At 47.7% G+C, this 7,815-nt stretch overlaps 1 pseudogene across 1 annotated transcript in view; it reads right to left on the bottom strand.

The window, feature by feature from the left end:
• LOC311366804 overlaps positions 1-7,815 on the bottom strand; it is a 63,233-nt pseudogene that overhangs the window by 32,254 nt on the left and 23,164 nt on the right. The window contains exons 5-6 of the transcript in view: positions 3,980-4,066; positions 596-708 (exon numbers count right to left, since the gene is read on the bottom strand). The product of the transcript in view is annotated as an uncharacterized misc_RNA (transcript). The remainder of the gene's footprint in view (positions 1-595; positions 709-3,979; positions 4,067-7,815) is intronic.

Here is a 7,815-nt window from a genome sequence, read left to right as displayed (position 1 = left end):
AGAGAGAGAGAGAGAGAGAGAGAGAGGAGAGAGAGGAGAGAGAGAGAGAGAGAGAGAGAGGGGCAGGCTCTCGTCGAGGCAGATGATGAATCTGGCTGCTGATTGGTTAGTTAAGGAGGGAGGCGAGCTGCTTAGGCCTGCTAATGGGCCATCATGTGGATGATAACTGTGTTGTCCGGCGCCTCTTGACATTTGAATCTAATCAAGGCCCAGCGATTCGCACCGGGATACCCGGGCAGTGCAGCGCAAACGAGGTGTGGAGTCTGGCAGTCCACACGCACACGCACACACACACACACACACACACACACACACACACACACACACACACACACACACACACTGCCAACACAACGACAGGCGCCATGGTCCGCACTGCCACACTGACTGCCAAACCTATAAAAAAATATATATGTTTCATAATGTCTATTAAATCTTTTTCCTTTTTTTTTGTGGTTGAAGACGATGCATCAGCCAATTAATGAGCCATGTTCTTATAATGTCATTACACGAATACTGAGAAAATAAATCACGCAAGAAACACACAAAACCAATGCTTGTGTGTGTGTGTGTGTGTGTCTGCTTGCATATTCACCAGTGTGTGTGTGTGTGTGTGTGTGTGTGTGTGTGTGTGTGTGTGTGTGTGTGTGTGTGTGTGTGTGTGTGAGTGAGAGTGAGAGAGAGAGAGCAGGTGTTGCGCCAGGTATGCTCAGCGTCTAAGTGCTGGTTCCATCTGTCCTGAAGCATGGATTCCTGTGTGTGAGACAACGGTTCCGTTCTGTCCCTCGGCCTGTTGTTCTGGTCCGGGTATCAGATTTAACTGTTGGTGTCCTTGGAACGGAGAGCGCACACACACACGCACACGCACACACACACACACGGATACGCTTGGAGTCTTTGGGTTGTGGCTCCTGTATTAATTGTACAGGTAAGGGTTAGGCATCTGGCTCAAAGATGTCTACCGGTGGCCTGAAAACAGTGGGGCTTGAACACATGATGGACCATCATGCCCCATCTGCTACATTACTAAACGTACATTTAAGTGTGTCGAGTGTCCTTGAAAACACGCCAAACCCCAGACACGCCTCAGCCCTCGCTGTGTTCACCCAGAGCCACGGTCGAATTTCGATGCAGGTGTACTTAGAACAAACAACAGAAAAACAACCAAGAGTTGGGTCTGGCTAATTGTTGCTGTGAACGTGGCGGAGCCACAGCTGTATCCGCCGAGTCTCGCTCCGAGTGTTACAGCGAGCCTTCGAGACCGCGAGCGCCCAGTGAGCTCATAAACCCCGCTGAAGGCCGGCCAACTCCCCTCCGACCAGCCCCCGTCCTCATTGGTCCGCTACTCCCGGCCAATGGGAACCAGCTGTAGTCTGGGGATGTGATGGGTAATCTCCACGACGACGGTGCAACAGGGACCCTCTCGCGTGGACGAGGATGGACGTGTTGGTGGGCTGATGATGTTTGTGCGTGTGTGTGTGTGTGTGTGTGTTTATTGAGTTGATGTTCAATTACCAATAGTTACTATGTGTCATGACCATCTGTTTCTATTCTATATTCTGTATGGTAGCAGGGTTTGTTTGCAAGTAATCTCTGTATTTATATGTCTGCAAGTGATTGCAGAATTTTAGGCATCAGGAGCGCTGTGGTTTCCACTTGTTATCAATTTTTCTATTCGGAGTGTTATTGACCATTCCTGTAACAGCGGCCTATGATTGCATGCATCTAAACAGTCTGTGTGAAGAGCAACAACCTAGGAACCTATCGGCAATCATCTGACCATGGGTCAGCTTTTTGTTAGCTTAAAGACCTGTTCATAGAGATGAGCTCGAAATTTCATCTGGACCCTACAAAACATTGACTGCGTTTACATGCTGGAGCATAGTGAGTGGCAACATCGTTATATGGCTTAATCCATGATAAGTCGATCTGGTCCGACCATGTAACCGCAGTCATTGAAAACAAGAACCAGCACACAGAAGAGGAAGTTTTGTCCCTGATATCTGTTGTCTCTTATCCAGCCCCAGACATATTGCCCGTCAGCGGGAGAAGATTTGCAGCCATTATATATTGTCAGAATCTGTGAAATGTAACCAAAAAGTGTTACGCCACTCACAAACACGCAGGCCACTGAAGTTGTCCGACAGAACAGACAAAATTACTTTCAAGCTGTTGGTATTGATGGTATATAAGATATTATGTTTATAATAATGATGTGAAAATAGTCATTATGTGAATCAATGTATTATTATTACCTCAAGGACTAAATCTCTGCAGTATAGCTGTGTTATTATTATAATTACCGTCATCATCAGTTTCTGCTGTCATGCAAAAGTCATTGTGATAAAACGAACTACATTATTATAATAAAACATCGAACAAGCTATTTCTAGTCATGGACGTACAGGTGTTGGAGCCACACCAGGTCGAGGCGTTCAGATGCGTAGCTAACTTTAGCAGGAGATCAGCTTAGCTCCGATCACATCACGAGGCTAATGGGTATTAACCCCGGCAGTTTGAACTAATTTGATGGGGCCATCGTCGTTTGAACCCATTTACTGTGGCACATGGCATTGTTTTTTTTTTTTACTTTCGCCACATTGACCGTCGCTGCTCCAGGTCTTGAGTTGTCCCGACGGACAGACAGTGTGTTTGTTCTAGGCCGAGGTTTAGCGAGCGTAAGCGGGAACCGACTTACAGGGGGGGGGGGGGATGTCGGCGGAGCGCGCGTTGGCTTGAGAACAGTGGAGTCTGATCCGATTTGATGAGAGAAATACATTCCTGGGGGGTGTGCGTGTTTTGTGTCAGTGTGTGTGTGTGTGTGTGTGTGTGTGTGTGTGTGTGTGTGTGGGTGCAGGTTTGTTTGTGTTTGTGAGGGTGCAGGTTTGTGTGTGTGTGTGCTTGTGTGTGTGAGTGTGCAGGTTTCTGTGTGTGCGTGTGGACGTGTGTGGACGTGTATGTATGCCATCACGATAGCAAAGGAATGGGGTCTTCAGACTCCATTCAATAACACGCAAGTTTAAGCAAGCGCTCCAATTGGTCAATTCCCATTCTCGAGCGTGTTTACATGCTGATTACAGAAAGTATCTCTACGCTAACTAGCCGAAACTACTTTCATGAGCCTAGTTTCCATAACAACGTTCAACTGACCAAGAGTCGGCTATCGTTACTATAGGAACTATTTTCTGATGGAGATGAACTCGGGCAGAAAGCTTGAATTTGACGGCAAATTAACCCACAATATGAAAATATTTTACAATATTGTTGATAATGAAGATGGTTTGTGTTATTGAATCGCAATCTTACACAAGATTGCGTTCTTGAATGTCATTATTGGTACTTGAAGCACAGGACTCCGGAACTCGGCGCAAGCGCCTCGTTCCTACGGATGTGCTTTGCGTAACAATAATGATATTCAAGAACGCCATCTCGTGTAAGATTGCTTAAGTGATCCTCTGTTGGAGGCTTTTCCACCACTCCTCACCCTCTGTGTATTGCCATACATAGTTCTGTCCAAACCGGCCCTTTGTATTCCATCCCTCCATTGTCTTCATTCATTCATCCATTCATTGTCCTCATTTATTCATTTATTCATTCATTGTCTTCATTTTTTCATTAATTTCCCCTATTGATCACCTCACTTGTGTTGGCCCCATTTTAATTAAAATGTTTCAAATGGTAAATGTTAAATCCTGTGTTTGGGTTATCCACCGTTTCTCTCCTCTCCTCTATTCTCCTCTCTGTCTCTCTGTTTATCTCTCTCTCTCTCTCTCTCTTTCTCTCTCTCTCTCTCTCTCTGTCTCTGTCTCTGTCTCTTTTCCTCTCTATTTGTGTGTCTGTGTGTCGTGTCTTTATCTCCTAGGACTCCCCCGTTGGACCCTATCTTGGTATTTAGGTCTCTAATTGAGTTGGCGTCACAGAGTACTCCATGAAGCACTCTTGGAGAATTACCCCATTGTCCAATGAAGCCTGCTCCCACTGTGTGTGTGTGTGTGTGTGTGTGTGTGTGTGTGTGTGTGTGTGTGTGTGTGTGTGTGTGTGTGTGTGTGTGTGTGTGTGTGTGTGTGTGTGTGGGCGAGAAGACGGAGGGCAATAGCAGCGCTCAGATAGGAACTGAATGTGTTACGTGTTAATTGCTCTGCAAGTATGTGTGTGTGTGTGTTTGTGTGTGGATGGTTATGCATTCGCTTCTCAAATCCCACTTTGTACATTTGTACCCTTCTATCCCTCCCTCCGTAGAAGGGAGGGAGGGATAGATAGGGATACAAACTCTCTTGTACAACTCTGTTGTATCACTCATTCCCGTTGTCCATTCTTATCTATATTTTCATAGAACCAAGTGCAAGTACTAACAATCGCCAGGCTAACCCCATTCCCCGTATACAGCAGTGATAGCTAGCTACTGCAGATGCTACACAACTAAGTACATGCTACACAACATGCATACACAACACAATTAATTACATGCTACACAATTAAGTACAATGAATGAATACAACCTGCATTAAGTGCGTTCATCAAGTACAACAATAGTGCAAAAGACAATAAGGGACTGAATGGCTATGTAGAGTCTAGGTGAACTCTGAACAGGTGGGTTTTGAGTCTTTTGCAGAAGCTGGTGAGCGACTCTGCGTTCCTGACATCAGCAGGGAGCTCGTTCCACCACTGTGGTCCCAAGATAGAGAAGAGTTGTGATTTAGCTGATCGACCTTTGGTTGCTCTTAGTGATGGCGGTACCAGACGTCCAGCTGAGGTAGTTGAGCGGAGGGATTGAGCTGGGGGTGTGTGGTTTGACCAAGGCTTGGAGGTAGGCAGGGGCAGTTCCATCGACTGCCTTGTATGCCAGTACCATCATCTTGAATCTGATGCGGGCTACTACAGGGAGCCAGTGGAGGTGGCGGAATAGGGGAGTCACGTGGGAGAATTTAGGTAGGTTGAACACGAGGCGTGCTGCCACGTTCTGGATACGCTGCAAAGGTTTAATAGCAGAGACCGGGAATCAAGCTAGGAGCGAGTTGCAGTAGTCCCAGGCGGGAGATGACCAGCACTTGGACTAGAAGCTGAGCTGCTTCCCTTGTGAGGAAGGGCCGTATCCTGCAGATGTTGTAAAGTGCAAATCTGCAGGATCGGGCCACTGCGGTGATGTTGGCGGAGCAACATAACTGGTTGTCTAGTACCACACCAAGGTTTCTGGCAGTTGGAGACAGAGATACAGTGATGTTCTCGACAGTGACCAGTAAGTCCAAGTGTGGGAAATCTCCCCGGTATTAGCAGGAGCTCAGTCCTTGTTGAGGTTAAGCCTCAGGTGGTGGGCAGTCGTCCAAGTGCTGATGTCTGCCAGACATTCAGATATGCACGTTGCAATCAGGGCTTTGTCAGAGGAGGGGAATGAGAGGAATAGCTGGGTGTCGTCGGCATAGCAGTGATATGAAAAACCGTGTGATGTAATTACAGAGCCTAGAGATCTGGTATAGAGGGAGAACAGAAGGGGCCCCAGTACAGAGCCTTGAGGGACACCAGTGTCAAGTGTGCAAGGTTTGGACAGGGAGCCATTCCATGTGATCTGATAGGTGCGATTCGACACGGTACGGCAGACTGAACAGACTGTTCAGTCTGCCGTACCTGGCAGAAGATGCAGGGTGAGGTGGTTTTGCACGCTTGTGGTACACAACCTTTCGTCTGTGTGTGTGTGTGTGTGTGTGTGTTTCATTAATACACAGGATCAGATGTTATAATCCCTTGTGCCAAAATCCAAGGAAAACACATATTCAGAAGCCCCTGCCTAAACCAACCTTATAAGCATGCTGACCACTAACTAACTAACAGCAGTAAATACAGCAGTAAGCAGAATTTCATTGGGGTTATCAAGTGGGCACCCTCTTTCACAGATGTTTCGTTAAGTTAGGCCCACGGACACCTCCTGAGGGCTTAACAATGAAACCAGCGTCCTGGATTCACCCCCCTCAATGCTGCCACCACATTGCCACACTTAATGCATCTAAATACTCTCTTTCCTGCATCGTACCCCTAGCCCTACCCCTAACCCTGACCAAACAAACACGTTAGCACATTAGCACACGTTAGCACACCTGGCTTACCTTAGCTTGCACCCCAGGAAGTATGTTTTCTCCTTACCCACAGCCATTCACTTGCTGCCTCCCCAGCCATTTCAGCATACTTTGCTTTCTTAAGCTCATTGGCTACTTCAACTCTGTCTTCCCAAGGAAACTGTAAGTTCAATAAAATAAACAATCTTCTCTGAGTCTGACCACAATAGCATATCTGGTCTTAGCCGAGTACTAACAAAGTGTGGAGGCACAACAACTTGCTGACTAAGATCCGCCTTCATTTCCCAGGCTCCTCCATTACTTAGCTGCCCGACTCTGTGCCTGCCTCTAAATGGTCTAGCCTTTTCCCCCTGACGCACAAAGTTAATTTGCCTACCCTCTTTACTAGCGGCTGATGAATTAGCTTCTCTCCGTTTATCATCAACAGCCTCTGCCAAACATTTCCATACCTGGTTATGACGCCACGTATACCGCCCCCTGGGAGAGACTGACCTTGATGGGATATGGCGGAGGCTGCACACACGGGGAACATAGTGTGCATGCCTCAACCTCACCAAACCATTGATTTAACTTCTGGGGAGATGGGAGCACATCATAAGTAGCACCTATCATAAATCTGATCCTGCTAGCCTCCATACTCTATAGATCTCTACATTTTATCTTCTTCTTCTCCACTCCCTCCCAATTCACCCACTGCCCTTTTTTTGCCTGCGACACTGCCTTAGTACATCTTACAATCTCCTCCTTTCTATGTATTTCCTCCACTACCATTTTCCTCCTTTCTCCTGCAGAAGCCTTACCCCACGAGGGTTTACCTACGTCCCTCCCTAAGCCCCCCCGCCCATGCTGAACATGGCCCATAATATCCCTATGCCTAAGTGCCGATTGAGCTTGCTGGACCGCTTGTTTTGGTTTCCATTTCCTCCCTGCTTTAACTGTGGGTGCAACCCTCCTCACCACTGGGTCCTTGGACTGAGTAACCGTCATTTCCAGTCTAACCTTAGCACATTTCAATTATTCTGTCAGATTAGATATGGGCAACTCTACAATGCCCTTCCCATACAAGGCTACGCTGCTTAGGCAGCGTGGGACTCCCAGCCACTTACTGACAAAAGAGTTGATCATTTTTTTCCATCCTTTCTACCTTTGACAGAGGAACTTCATACACTGTCAATGGCAACATTAGCCGAGGCAATAGACCAAACTGCAGACACCACAACTTAAGCTTACCTGGCAGCCCTGACTTGTCTATCTTTGCAATACCTTGTCTAGTTTCCTGTCTCAATTCTTCAACCTGTGCCTTATCACCAGTGACGGACTGGACGGTCTGGCATTTGGGCAGATGCCAGAAGGGCCGCGGCTTCTCGTGGGCCGTTTGGCCTCTCGTGGGCCGTTTGGGCCGGTCAATCACGGAGCGGCATGCTCGTCGGGATCGTGCGGCCCCTCCGTCGCGACGGCGGCCCCGCATTATCTATTCCCCCGCCCCCACCCCCGCCGTCAACAATCGTGTCCGCGCGCAACACGCAACCAACTCACCCCCCCCGTCAACAATCCTGTCCGCGACCAACCCCCCCCCCCCCTGTCAACAATTACATCCACGGCCTGTTATAATGTGCAAATGCCAGGGCCGTTTTTTGATCCCAGTCCCTCACTGCTTATCACTAAGGCTTGCATCATACCACCTTCCCAGACTCTTCACTGGCTTCTCCAGAACTGTAGGCATCACCTCTTCATTTATAGCAAACTT

This window comes from Micromesistius poutassou (assembly GCF_964030765.1).
Source record: "Micromesistius poutassou genome assembly, chromosome: 21".
Taxonomy (NCBI): domain Eukaryota; kingdom Metazoa; phylum Chordata; class Actinopteri; order Gadiformes; family Gadidae; genus Micromesistius; species Micromesistius poutassou.
Note: the sequence above shows the minus strand (reverse complement) of the source record. Positions and strands in the feature narration are given on the sequence as shown.